Genomic DNA, 15,097 nt, shown 5'->3' on the forward strand with positions numbered 1-15,097 from the left:
TTGTGTACACTACATAAATTTCTGCATCACTCATTATGATTTATTCACCATCATTCTCATATAGTTGTTGTGTTAGCAAAGGGTTGAATTCATTGAGCTCACAGTTAAAAACAGTAAGAAGGAAGTATACCTTTTTCACAACGAAGACCCGTCCATTGTTGTGAACATTGACATTTATAAGAACCTAATGTATTAGTACAGGTTCCACCATTTAAACATGGATTCTTTAGACATTCATTTATATCTGTAAATAGATTAAACTTGTATAATTATAAAAATCAAGATGATCTCTGACTAAATAAATAGCCTAATCAAGCTACAGTTGTTCATATGTTTTTGTTGGCAATTCAATATCTAGTTCTGTTATAAATCTTGTAAAAAAATTCCTCTCTCAGATATAGTATTATTCATGCACTGTAACAGTATTTGAAACAATCACCATTTCTTCTCTCAGATAAAGTATTATGCATGTACAGTATTGTGAAACAATCATCATTTCCTCTCTCAGATATAGTTTTATACATGTTCATTATTGTTAAACTATCAACATTTTCTCTCTCAGATAAAGTATTATGCATGTACATTATTGTTAAACAATCAGCATTTCCTCTCTCAGATATAGTTTTATACATGTACATTATTGTTAAACAATCAGCATTTCCTCTCTCAGATATAGTTTTATACATGTACATTATTGTTAAACAATCAGCATTTCCTCTCTCAGATATAGTTTTATACATGTACATTATTGTTAAACTATCAACATTTCCTCTCTCAGATATAGTTTTATACATGTACATTATTGTTAAACTATCAGCATTTCCTCTCTCAGATATAGTTTAATACATGTACAGTATTGTTAAACAATCAGCATTTCCTCTCTAAGATATAGTTTTATACATGTACATTATTGTTAAACAATCAGCCTTTCCTCTCTAAGATATAGTTTTATACATGTACATTATTGTTAAACTATCAACATTTCCTCTCTCAGATATAGTTTAATACATGTACATCATTGTTAAACAATCAGCATTTCCTCTCTCAGATATAGTTTTATACATGTACATTATTGTTAAACAATCAGCATTTCCTCTCTAAGATATAGTTTTATACATGTACATTATTGTTAAACAATCAGCATTTCCTCTCTCAGATATAGTTTTATACATGTACATTATTGTTAAACAATCAGCATTTCCTCTCTCAGATATAGTTTTATACATGTACATTATTGTTAAACTATCAACATTTTCTCTCTCAGATATAGTTTTATACATGTACATAATTGTTAAACTATCAGCATTTCCTCTCTCAGATATAGTTTTATACATGTACATTATTGTTAAACTATCAACATTTTCTCTCTAAGATATAGTTTTATACATGAAACAATCAAGCTGTCGTATGATGATTTCTTACAAGTTAATTAAGCATGTATAAAACTTCTACAAACGGAAACAACATTAAGATAATAAATGATAAATTTTTTATGCTTTTTATGTCTGTATTTAAGATGCATTTGCATGTAAATATGCTATAAGATGTAGATTTTGTTCATGCCCTAAAGCAGTTTATGATAAAGTAATCATGAAAAGAAATTAAACACCATCATTTAGCAAACAGATTTAAACCTTCAGTGTAGTTTAAGGTGACATTAATACATGTTTTACATACCTTCAGCGATATCTTTAAATGTTATATTTACATTCAAGCAGCATGCCTATAGATTATTGCTTATTTTCATGAAAAAAAATTTGAAATTGAAATTAAACGTATAATATTGTATAAAAACCAAAAGGAAGCAGTTTACACATTATCAGTAGCAATAATAACCTGCAATAATTACAAAAAGAGGTCAAAATATGCAAAAATGCCCTTACTGCGTAACGCAGTAGAAATTCACCATTGACTGTTCATTACATGTTAATTATTACTTGACTCTTGAATCCTAAAATCTTCGTACATTTTTCAGTTTGATTTATTGAAATATTTTCATTTATCTGGAGGCATGCTACTTTAAGAGAAGTTAAAGGTGATATTATTAAATGTTTTAAATACCTTCATAGAACTTTAGGTGAAATTTATAAATATTGTTATGTCACCGGGGAATTTTAAGGTGACACTTATACATTTGATATAACCTTCATTGTAGTTTTAGGTGACTTTTATAATTATAAATATATACCTTAAGTGTTTCTTTAGGTGACATGTATGGAAAAATGATTTGCATTTGATCAGAAATTATATTTCCATACGTAGATTACAATTAACATAATAACAAGAGGGCCATGATGGCCCTAAAGTATGCTCACCTGTATGTAGGCCCCCGGAGCGGGCCTGTTTAAACCCCAGGGCTTTTATTTGAACAAACTTGGTAGACACCCATTAGAAGATGTTTCATGCTAAACATCTAAGGTCTAGCTTGTTGGGTTTTTTAAAAGAAGATTTTTTCAAGTTTTTTTTCTTTACACATATAGTTAAAAACAATGACACACCTGGGGCAGGACCAGTTTTGACCCCATGGCTTTTATTTGCACAATCTGTGTAGACACTTACTAGACAATGTTTCATGCTTAATATCTGAACTCTAGCTATTCAGGTTTTTTTAAAGAAGATTTTTAAGTTTTTGCTATACACATATAAGGAAAATCAATGTCCCCTGGGACGGGGCCAATTTTGACCCCAGGGCTTTTATTTGAACAAACTTTGTAGACACTCACTAGAAAATGCTTCGTGCTTAATATCTAAACTCTAGCTATTTGAGTTTTTTCAAAGAAGATTTTGTAAATTTTTGTAATACACATATAAGGAAAATGAATGACCCCCGGGGCGGGGCCTATTTTGACCCCAGGGCTTTCATTTGAACAAACTTGGTAGTAACTCACTAGAAGATGTTTCATGCTTAGTATCTAAACTCTAGCTATTTGTTTTTTTTTTCAAACAAGATCTTTTAAGGTTTTGTTATAAACATATAAGGAAAATGAATGACCCCCGGGGCGGGGCCAATTTTGACCCCAGGGCTCTTATTTGAACGAACTTGGTAGACATCCATTTGGACATGTTTCATGCTAAATATCTTAGCTCTAGCTCTTTGCATTCTTTAAAAGATTTTTTTTAAAGTTTTTACTATATGCATATAGGGAAAATCAATGACCCCCTGGGGCGGGGCGAATTTTGACCCCAGGTCTTTTATTTGAACAAACTTGGTAGACACCCATTCGAAGATGTTTCATGCTTAATATTTTAGCTCTAGCTCTTTGGGCTCATTAAAAGAATATTTTTTAAGTTTTTACTATATGCATATAGGGAAAATCAATGACCCCCTGGGGCAGGGCGAATTTTGACCCCAGGGCTTTTATTTGAACAAACTTGGTAGACAGTCACTAGAAGATGTTTCATGCCAAATATCTAAGCTCTAGCTCTTTGGGTTTTTCAGAAGAAGATATTTAAAGTTGTTTTTTTTTTTTTGGCAACCAGAGTTCTGCATGGAATGGAATTCTTTGAACAACTTTGTTAAGGCTTCACACAAGGAACATCCCTGTGAAGTTTCATTATGATCTGCCTTATGGTTTTAGAGGAGATTTCGTTTTAAAAGTGTGAACGGACAACGGACGACGGACGACGTACGACGGACGACAGACGGCGGACGAAGAGTGATCCTAATAGCTCACCCTGAGCATATGCTCAGGTGAGCTAAAAAGTGTAAAGATGCCCTTTGAGAAAAAAAAACATGTTTTAGAAAGTCGTTTCTTTGTAACGCGATAGATAAATTCCGCCGCCATTTTAACATTTAAACTGATGATGTAGGAATATCCCTACCAAAATTAAGTTTATGTCAGTTATAGTTATGAGTAAATATTTCTCGCTTATACATCAAATAATTTATTGTTTTGAGTCATTAAGCGTATTGTACAAGTTTTTTTCTCTATAAAGATTATGAAAAAAAAAAATTTATATTTAAGTACTCAAACTGAACGCGACCATTATCGCTACCGATTTTTAAACACAAATAGAAATTCAATTATTCAACTACATTGTAAACAACAAAGAAAGAAATAAAAGAGACAAAAACAACCTTAAGGCTTTAATTTCTGTTTCAAACTACGCAATTTACCTCGGGCGAGTATATATCTGTTTACTTACATTATATATGAACTATTCATTTTCAAATGATTTTGATAAATTTACATTTATTAACCGTGTTCTTGTATGTATGTCTTTCTCACTGTTAAATACATTATAATTAGTCCGCTATAATAAATTCCCATCTTAAAAGGTAATGACACTTAATTGATCTTTGTGAACAAAAGGATAGCAAGTTTCTAGTTTTCAATTTAATATTTCTCAGTATGTAACAAACATAGACATAAGAACAAATTCTAATAATACACGTAATCACAGAGGACATCTTTTATTTAAGATCTTGAAAGAATTTATACGAAAGGTAAAAAAGATCTATCTCGTAATTAATTGTAGTCATACTCATAGGTTTTAGTACTTCGTGACCCGGTCTTGAGATATTTCATTCAAGTTATTTGATTAATCGACAGATTAACACAGTCCGTAAAAAAAGGATCTGACCTCCTGTCGCGTAATATGGAATGTAATTTATGACGTATGATAGTTATGTTTTTCACACGTTACATGCGGAAAGTCGTAAGTTCAAATCTCACAAGAAGTAAAATTTCTTTAGGCCTTTTTCTTTTTTAATTTATTATTGCCATTTGTAGCTCAATTAAATTGTATCAAACATTAGATGTGTAATTTATATGCATGACACAAACAAGAAGTGTCCGTGCACTAAAAAAAGATATTGTTAAAAAAACGAACTGTTGGAATTTTAACCCGTACAAGTATGTTTAATTTCCCGCTGCCTGTTCGCTAAAGCATCTCATTTCAAAGTCTATCGTCAATAAATATTATTAATCAAAGATGATATATTTCCGTCTTTGAAGATCGTGAAACACGAAATAATTGTTGTGTTTGTGGTACTTTTAGTTTTCACTTTTCGGCATTGTTCTAGTTGGTTTGTTCCAAAATTCCTTCTTTAATAATGATTAATCACCCTTAAGATATGTTGCCTGCTTTTTAAATTTCACTTTTGACGTATTATCTGTAATATGCAAAGGGGGTAAACGGTTGTGTGCACGGGCAGTCCAAGAACAGACTCAATCAAACCGAGCCTGCAACAGTTTCATTGTTTGCCGTTTTAAAATGCCTTCTTTAATAATGATTAATCACCCTTAATATATGTTGCCTGCTTTTTAAATTTGTCTTTTGACGTATTATCTGTAATATGCAAAGGGGGTAAACGGTTGTGTGCACGGGCAGTCCAAGAACAGACTCAGTCAAACCGAGCCTGCAACAGATTCATTGTTTTGCCGTTCTGGGCGTTCTTTAGGAAGTTCTATTTTCCCTGTTTTACTATACTATTCGTTCACACTTACTTTTCTAAAGTGCACTGATCCATGTCATATTTACAACTGTTCCGAAATAAAACCTCCACCAGTATATGTTTCGGTTGTTAACATTTTTGACACGTTTAATATTTTTTATAAATAATTTCGTGTCCAATTTCGGAAATATAACGATTCGCCCCAAAGACGATTCGCACCTCTATGACCTATATAATTCTATAAACCCTAAAAGGTATTCTCTTGGATAAAACTTAATGAGTAGATAGAACCTTAAATCTTCTTACCTTCGGGCATCAAACCAAATAACTATATCAACTTAGAAAAAATGCACCGTCTTTAAGATGGTTATCACTCAAATAAACATTTTGTTACATTTGATGATGGAATAAGAAATTGTCCCACTGAATTCATTACTTCAATTATCTTACCTACATTACAGTCTTTCCCTGTCCAGCCAGGAGGACATTGACACACATATCCACCAGCTTGGTTTATACAAGTAGCCCCATTGTAACATGGTTTTATATCTACACATTCATCTGGATCTGTAAATAACTCATTAAATAAAACATAATAATATTCATGTTTAAATAAATCATTAAATAAAACATCAGGGCATCATGTTTAACTAAATGATTAAATAAAAAAAATAATAGCATTCAGGTTGAAATTACAATTATACCAAAACAAACCTTTGAAATTTAATCTTAAGTTTAATAAACAACTTAATGTATCAGGACACTTGAAAGTTAAGCAATTATAGCAGTTACTGCTACAAGGTAAGCTGCTGAAGCCGCAGTGGTCAGTATTAGTATTTTTGGTTATAAATGCCTGTAAAACTGATCAGTTCATAATTGTTGACAGGATGTTTCAATCTTTCAAAATAAACGTGTTTATTTCCTATACAGATAAATCTACTTTTTCATGCTCCCCGAAGGGAGAGCATATATACGCCGGCTTGTCCGTTTGTCTGTCCGTTGTCTTGTCCGTAGCATAACTTTAAAACCTTTGGAGATAATGTGTTTGAACTTCTCACAGGGGTGGAGGGCATATAGGCACTGTGCAGTGTCAAAGAAACATACCTCTGTTTTGCCCCGCTTTTGAATTATCTCCTCTTTTAGAAAAATATTGTCCTGGACATGAATCTAAATTGTAAGAGCTATCAACATGAAACTTTGTAGATAAATAGATCTAAATGGGTGGATGTGCAGTGCATAAAAATCGCAACTCTTGCCTTGCCATATTTTGGAGTTATTGCCCTGTGTTCATTTTTACACTATAAACTTTTTCCTGGACATAACATAACTTATAAGAGATATAAACATAAAACTTTGCAGGTAGATGATCTCAATTGGAAGATATGCAGTGCACAAAAGTTGTAACTCTGCCTTGCCTTATTTTGGAGTTATTGCCCTTTGATCATTTTTTTCACTTTGAACTTTGTCCGGGACATTATTCTAAAATTATAAGAGATATCAACAAGAAACTTTTTAGGTAGATAGATCTCATTAAATAGAAGTGCAGTGTAAAGAAACCGTAACTCTGCCTTGCCTATTTTTGGAGTAATGCCCTTTTTCAATTTAAAACTGTGAACTTTGTCCAGGACATTATTGTGATACTACAAAATAAATCAAGAAGAAACTAAGTCGATAGATAGATCTCATTCATAAGAAGTCCATTGCATATAACAGTAACTCTACTTTGACAAATTTTGGACTAATTGCATTTTGAACTTTGTCCAGGTACATAACTCTAAAACTATAAGAGTTGTACTTTTCTTTGTCCAAAACATATTCGCGCAGCATCACCTGTTCAAACCGGGCTCTTGTTCTTCTCTTTATTACTTTGATGATTGATATATACGTTCTTGACAAGTAGGTCCAGTCCATTCAGGCGGATAGCGACATATGAAATCACCATAAGAATTAAAGCAGCTTCCACCATTGTGACATATAGATGGTTTTTGTTCACACTCATTTATATCTTGAAAATAAATAACAAGAGGCCATGATGGCGCATAAATCGCTCACCGGATTATTGAGGCTCAGAAAAAATATTGTATACAATAAATGAAAAGAAGATATATTGCGATAAACTTAAACTGATATCATAACATTTATATCTGCACCTGAAATAATTCAAACGATAATAAGTTTTTTCCATATATGCCTTTTTATGTACTGTGAACTTTTTTTTACCTCAGAGGATAAATTTTCAAAACCTAAACTAGGAAACATACGAACACACATTCTGACCAACGTCCAGGATATTTGGACTAACATGTAACCTCTAAAGTGATAACAAAAGTTTTATCATTTAACAAGATTTTGAACATGGATGACCCATGTTAAATGTTGAGTTAAAAATCATCAAAACAACCCTTCTGACCGATTTATAGGACATTTGAAACAAAAAAGTAGTTATAGAGTGTTTCTGACAAAGTTTAAGGATATTTGGAATGAAAATATTACCTCTAGAATACAAACAATGTTTTTCGATAATTTGGGTTCTGTTTGTGTTTGACCACAGATGACCCATATTCAAGCATTACCTAAAAATCATCTAAAAAAACATTTTCTGATTAATTTCCAGGATATTTGGACCTAACCAGTATCCTCTGCACTGTAAGCAAGGTTCCCCCTCTACAGTGTAAGCAAGTTTCTCCCATATTTTGGCTGTGTAATCTTGTTTTTTGACCACGGATGGAGATGGAGAAAACATTATCTTAAATAGATGCTGATTTAGAGAACTTAATTCTCTTAAAAAGTATTTTGATAAAGAGATGTTACTGTTGGAATATTCTTAATATTTGTAGCAATGCGAAGTTTGTACCTTTGACGTTTTACCTACAGTAGGAAGGTAACATACAAGGTTTACACGGTAAAAAAAGTATACTTATTTTCAGTATGGCCTTCTGATTTAACAATAACAAAGAAAAATATAGATCCATTCAAAATTTTAAACATGAAAACGAAAAAAAAAAAGGAAATATATTTTTGCATGTAAGGGTTAGATATTATATTTTTGAATGTAAAGGTTAGATATTTTCATTCATTTATATGACTGACTCATATTAATCTTAATAATTATAGATAAACTCGTAATACTTTAAACTTGGAAAATTAATTTTACAGCTGTTTTTTTAAAGATTTTAAAGTCGAACATTGTTTGAATATAATTATAGGTAATTTGTTCCAAACGTCAATACTTAAATAAGAAACAAAATCCTTTACATAGGTAATGTGAGGTATAGTTATCAGAAGAAGATCTTTTTGAGCAATTGGGCGTAAATTATGTAATCTATTGTGCAAAAAACTAAACATTTCACTCATATACATCGGTGCTAGATTATTTAAAGAATTATACACGATAATTAATGTGTGACATTTCACCCTGAAATTGAAATCCAGCCATTTAAGATTATTAAAAAGATCTTATGTTGGTGAACGTATAATTTTGGTAGCTTTTTTGGGTTATTGATTTATGAGTGTGTGTCCTTTCCTCGAACCGTACAACAATAATCAATCACAGGAAGGTTGTACGCGTTGTATATTTGTTTTTTACTACGTCAGCAAGGTAAAACATTATGTGTTTGAAAAGGGCAATTTTTACATTGAGTCTATATGATAACGCCATTTTAATTGTATTATCTTTATCATAAATGCCCAATAACTTTTGAACTGTAACTTTTTCTAGAGTTGTATCATTTACATTCAGTATGGAAGGATTACATTTCGTCACTTTTTTGAAGAACTAATTATCATACATTTTATTATTAATGGGTACAAGGACATATCATTAAGGATATACAAATCATTTATATAAGTTTAATATTTTTGTAAATTATCTTGAATTTCTAGTAAACGGTCACCGGATAAATGATGTGTAGAGTCATCTGCAAACAAGTCTATATAAAGATCATTACAGAGTGTAGATATATTATTGATCTAAATAAAAATAGTAAGGGCCCAAGAATGGATCCTTTGGTACTCTTGATTTAACCACTTTAATATCAGATTTTAAATTACCTACTTGAACTGTCTTCTGTTTGTTAAAAAGGAACGAAATACAGTTAGAGCTATATCGGAAAAATTGATTAATTTAAATTTTTTCATCAAACGTTTTAAATATTACTTAGGCGGAGTACATTTATGCTGACTGAATAGGTGTTTCACTTTTGTGATGCATGAGTTCAGATAAAGTACTAACTCGGTGTATCTTATGGGTGGCATTTTTATCATGCTTTTACAAGCATATGTCCAGGTGCCATTTAAGAACCGACTTTTGACTAGCTGCCTTGCCTTGTAGGTGAGAGACGAGCGTATTTGTGTTAAAGATACGTTGATAAATACCCTCGGATAGCCCTTACTTTTCAAGTCGACTCTAGCTTTATAAAAGAGGTTTCTCGCTCTGTATGATTAAAATTTATCAATGATATCCCTGGGTTTGTTCGGACTTCAAACTCCTGTACGATTAGATCTGTCAATATCCACAAGTGACACTTCAACATTAAGTGCCTTTATGATTTCAGTAATTTTGAGATGAGTGGGTTCGTACTTCGAACTATCTTTCGACATGGCGTCAGACTCCTTACTAGTTTCGAAGTCAGGAACATCACTGATACGGAGTATATTTCGCTTGCTGGTCTGCCATTACCTAAACTGGAAACTCATCAATACCAGTTTTGACACCAGGGCTTTAATTTCAACACTTTTAAAGAGTTTAATTGAATAATTCTTCACACAAAATATAGAAGTTCTAGGTATTGTACTTTCGGAAGAGAGATTTATATGTATATGAAAATCAATGACCCTCGGGGCGGGACCACTTTTGACACAAGGGCTGTAATTTGAAACATATTGATAAAGTTATTCTACACAACATTGCACGTCAGATATCTAACCTGTAGCCTTTGCCAATTCAGCGAGGTCAATTTGAAAAACATTTGTAGAGTCTGCAATTTTCATTTAATTTTGTTCTGATTAATGCTTCCGAGGGATCACTTTGTTTCTAGATTTGTTATTTTTTTCATTAGATGATTCTTCACACAAAATAAATTAGCTGTAGGCATTGCACTTTCAGAGAAGGTTTTTAAAGATTTCATCTTAAAAATCTAATTTTTGTCTGTCTGAACCAGATGTTCAATTGAGCAGAACAATTTGAACTATTTTAGTAGAGCTTTATGCCAGAAACATCCCATGAAAATTTCATCAAATTTGGCACTGTGGTTTCTGAGAAGAAGTCGTAAGTAAAAAAAAAAAATGACGAAGGACGCACTGACGGACGATGGAAGCCGGGCAAATTGTGACCACAAACGATCACCTTAAGCACTTTGTGCTCAGCTATCCTAAATGTATTCTTTAATTGAAAGACAATGTTAAAGAGTGTTGTCGTTATACCTAAGTCAATACACAGGCAATCGGTGCGTGGCTTGGATAGTATACATGTACATGACCACGCCCACTTACTTTTTTATAATTTTTTTTTTTTTCACTAATAAATATTTTTTTATTCAAAATATTTTTAAAATATCTTATTTTCAATAAATCAACAAAGAAAATTTGTTTTTAAAAATTTCATCCATATATACTATTAATATAGTAAAAGGTAGAAAGGTTCGCCAGCGACCTACCACCAGGCCTTATGTTACCTCCCAGATCTTTGTTAATTGTCAACCAATTTTCACCAAATAAAGTGCAATCTACGCAGAAATGATTTTTCTTTCGAAAAATGTACAATATTAGAACAGTTGGTACGACAAAAGATGGAATTTTGAAGCAAAAATGCACTTTTTGTCTAGGTCGGCCATCGCTTGACCGAGCCGAAAGTAGTAGACGATTTTGAACATAAATCGATCTTTTTCTTAATAACAAACTATTGTCAGTGCATGCAAACAGTTGAAACAGAAAGGGCAGCTATAATACTATCGCTTACCGGTCCAAAGTTAATCCAAAACGTCTGTAGGTACGCACTTTCGGTAGTTATTTGCACTAACTTTTTAAATTCCCTGACATTACATGTATACAAATGCTGACCCGGATGTATCTGATGCGTACCCCTTTTCGCATAATAAAAATTGAGCGAAGCTGGGTACCAGCGGGAACGAGCATGCGTACCTTGAATATCCGGATCAGAATTTGTATACATGTACAATGTCGGGAAATTTAAAAAGTTAGTGCAAATAACTACTGAAAGTGCGTACCTGCAGACGTTTTGGATTAACTTTGGACCGGTAAGCGATAGTTTTTATAGCTGCCTTTTCTATTTCAACTGTTTGCATGCACTGACATTAGTTTGTTATTAAGAAAAAGATCGATTTATGTTCAAAATCGTCTACTTTCGGCTCGGTCATGCGATGGCCGACCCTAGACAAAAAGTGCATTTTTGCTTTTAAAATTCCATCTTTTGTCGTACCAACTGTTCTAATATTGTACATTTTTCGAAAGAAAAATCATTTTTCTGCGTAGATTGCACTTTATTTGGTGAAAATTGCGTTGACAATTAACAAAGATTCTGGGTAACATAAGGCCTGGTGGTAGGTCCGCTGGCGAACCTTTCTACCTTTACTATAATTAATAGTATATACATGGATGAAATTTTTTAAAAACAAATTTTCTTTGTTGATTTATTGAAAATAAAGATATTTTTAAAATATTTTGAATAAAAAAAATATTTTATTAGTGAAAAAAAAAATTTATAAAAAGTAAGTGGGCGTGGTCATGTACATGTTATACTATCCAAGCCACGCACCGATTGCCTGTGAGTTCAATATAAAATAAAAAGTCACCAAAAACCACGGATTTATATTACAAGTGGATCGGACACTTTCGTTTAGCTTAAAGTCCCGTCGCGCGCATGCGCGGATCGGATAAAGGTGTACAGAATGAGATGGCGGAAACGCGCGCGAGTGCGAAAATATGACATATTTTCACAAGAGTATGTGGTGTTATTGCAGCTTTGTGAAAAAAAATTATACACATATGAATGTATTGAATACAGTATTATCTTGTGTCCGCTAAAGTATTAATATATGAAAATATGCCGATAGAAACGCTGCAACGCTTAGTTAAAAAGAACCTAATTTTTAAAAATATTCGCCTATTTGCTTTAGGCATAACTATTTACACTTTGCCGCCCTTTTACTTCAAGCACGATTTATTACCGCGATTCAGAATAAGATAATTATTTTTTTACATGGTTTAATGGTGTGCATTGGAAAAAAAAAATGTTTCTTGATTGCTTAAAAAACTTTTAAAAGAAATTCATGTTTGAAATGTGTCTTTATTTCTGTGAATTATTTCCAAATGATTTGTACATTTTTTATTTGATTACCTGTATATTAGTATAAATATAGTAAATATTCTACTAATTAGTGTATTAAATATATTTTCAGATCATTCTAGACAAACATTCATATATAGATGAATTCATTAGATTGGCCAAGGAAGAAACTTTTAATTGGCATAGAGAACAGCTGTTTTATAAAATTATTTTTTATTTAGAAACAGATTTTTTTCATAGTTTATCCTTCACAATTCACGTCAAATGATTTATTTATTATCAACATGTTTATTTTCATTATTTTTCAAAGAAAGGACTTATACAAATTTAGTTGTATATTTTCAATTTCATTTATAAAATGTTAATAAAGAAAATAGATTTACATTGTATTTATATATATCCTCTTCAGAATCATTTTCTTACCACACATGCCATGGACTGTAGTTAAAGACCGCGCACATACAAAATATACAATCAATCAAAAGTACTGTTATTTCGCGCAAATACTTACTCAAAAACTGTAAAGATTTTTATTGTTTTTTTCTAGTGTTACATTAAAAGTATCATAAATATCTTTCTACAGGCATTCAAATAAAAAGAATAATTAAAATATGCGGATTAAAATATACGAGTGACATTAAAAAGGCCGAATCGAGACAGCCACACGAGAGAACTTTACTGTTACGATGATTGTCTACTTCACTGCACCAACATTTGAAAAACAGATTTACAAAAAATAATAATGATAAAAATGATGAATGAAATTTAAATATTCTATGAATATGGCAATATTGATAATCTCGTTAATATTTTGTACTAAAAAAAAGTGAAAAAAATTTCTTCACGTGTTGAGCGAATTGTAAAGGCCGCAATACATTACCCGTAAAACAATTGTTGCGTTAATAAATTAGACTACATTACCCAATAAATCTTAAATATTGCATCTTTGATCATCTGTGAATAACTTACATCGGCTTCTTTTTTATTTTGAAACTGAAATTATTATGGTACCGTAATAATAAATTTCAAATACCTGCTATTTTATATAAAAAATAAGGAAAATTTTACCGGCGGATTTCGTGAAGTTAATTTTTTAATTCGTCGTTGCGGACAGTATAAAACTGTACCTTTAAAAAAATAAATTAGAATATTTGAATTAAAACAAGTATTTTTCTTCAAAATAAACTTTAAATTTCCAAAATCGGAAAATAAATGGAAAAGCTGTATAGAATTTTGTAAAGTAGGTATCCGTTTGCGAACGGAGCATTTACGCTTAGCGCCGGTAAAGTATCGATCGATGTACCTTTATCGGGCGCGACGACAAGATATTTAAGCATTTATATAGGGTTAACTGGGAGTGTCCGATCCCTGTAATTTAAATCCATGCCAAAACCAGGACAGTTTATGAAATTAAAAATCAACCTAGGAATAGGAATCCCAAAAAAAAGAAGGCAATATACTTTCAGAAAAAACATAACTTTTCTTAAAAATAATTTTTCATGCCATAAAAAATTAACCCCTAACCCAAAAAAAAGTTTGGGGCCAAAAAAATCTTTTAGTGTGCAAGTTAATAATAGATTTAAAAAAAATTACTTAAATTTAATAAAGAATTATAGGAACTTACAAAGTTTTAAATTTAAGAAAAAAGTTTTACCATTCATGAAAACCCTAATTAACTAACCAATTCAAAATATAAACCAACCCGGGCCCCTCCAGCCACCACAAACGGGTACCTCCAAACAAAATATTAAACATGTTCCCCCCCTGGGAAACGATTTTTTCATTTCACATCCATTTAAATGTGAAACAACAATTGGCAACATTGAGGAAAAAATAAAAACTGACAACACAAAAAACATGTCTTTAGGACTCCTTGTTTGAAGCGACATTCTGTCTATAGTGACTCCAAAAGCATACTGCACATGAATCAGATAAGTTGAGTTTAACGAACCTAATATTTACTAAAATTGGTAATTCAAACTTGTCTTACTTCTTTAATAATATATGTAGCAAGATGACCATGGATCGCTCGCCTGAGATTTAAGCTAGAAAGGGTAAAGCAAGTAATGTTGTTATAATTTTTTAAATATTTGTAGATATTGCTGTTAAATGCTTCATGCTCAAGGCATTGTAAATTTCACAAAAGGATACTAAATGATTTATCACTTCACTATGCTAGTTAATCTTAACTAAGTGAACACCAGAGAAGGGCCGGTTTTGACCCCCTGGGGATGATTAATATATTTTTGTTAAGGATAACACGGTCAAGCTTCATGCAAAATATTTAAGCTCTGTGCATTGAATTTCAGAGAAGACATTTATGACATTTTTTTTCACTTCGAATTTGAAATGAGTGACACCTATTAAGAGCATGGCCATTTTTTGAATCCAGGAGC

Source organism: Ruditapes philippinarum, unplaced genomic scaffold (assembly GCF_026571515.1).
Source record: "Ruditapes philippinarum isolate M1 unplaced genomic scaffold, ASM2657151v2 ctg2627_1_1_1_1, whole genome shotgun sequence".
NCBI classification, from domain to species: domain Eukaryota; kingdom Metazoa; phylum Mollusca; class Bivalvia; order Venerida; family Veneridae; genus Ruditapes; species Ruditapes philippinarum.